This window comes from Corvus brachyrhynchos, unplaced genomic scaffold (assembly GCF_000691975.1).
Source record: "Corvus brachyrhynchos isolate BGI_N302 unplaced genomic scaffold, ASM69197v1 scaffold5, whole genome shotgun sequence".
NCBI classification, from domain to species: Eukaryota; Metazoa; Chordata; class Aves; order Passeriformes; family Corvidae; genus Corvus; species Corvus brachyrhynchos.
The window spans coordinates 8,628,924-8,629,649 of NW_008238321.1; positions in this window are offsets into that span (position 1 = coordinate 8,628,924).

Consider the following 726-nt stretch of genomic DNA (forward strand, 5'->3'; position numbering starts at 1 on the left):
CAGTCACAGTGGCTGAGGAAGGGCTTGCACCAGGCATGTGCCACACTGTGGCTGCCTGAGGAGGTGGTGCCACTCCAGATGATGCTGGTTTGGGGGCCACGTGGTGGTTGAGCAGCACTCATGCTGTTTGATGGAAACAAGTCCTTGTTTGGTCATTATAGGACCCTAAAAATCAATGAAAAGTAAACCAGTCACCAACAGCAGAAAAAGAATCCCAAACTCAACCTTTGAGGGAGGCACTGAATTTCCCCAACGTGACAGGGTAGGGGAATCTTGCAGTGTGAGAGAGGAGATAAAACCAGATGCAGATGCAAATATATGCAGTGTTCAAGGGGATTTACATCCCACGTCCCCAAACAAGCCCATCTTCCTGTGAACTTGGGAAGAGCTCAGCCCTCGTTCTCAGACCAGTAGCATGAAAAGAGGCAGCTGGTATGTGTGTTAAACAAGCACAGTGTGAATGACATCCCGGCAATAAAAGGACTCCACGCTAGCCAAGGTGTTTGGTGGGAACAAAATAACTTCCCAGGCTGATCCCACCACACTCCCTGAGCCTGCAGAGAGGCAGGAGCAGCACGGGGAGGCAGGACTGGATAGAAATGGGTAAGAGCTGTTTTTGAGAGACAATGGTGCTTTGTAGCAAAGTTTGAGGTTTGGATGTTTGTTTTCAGTGCAGCGTTGGGAGGAAAATAAAACCCAACATTTTTTTGTAGACACAGACTTGTA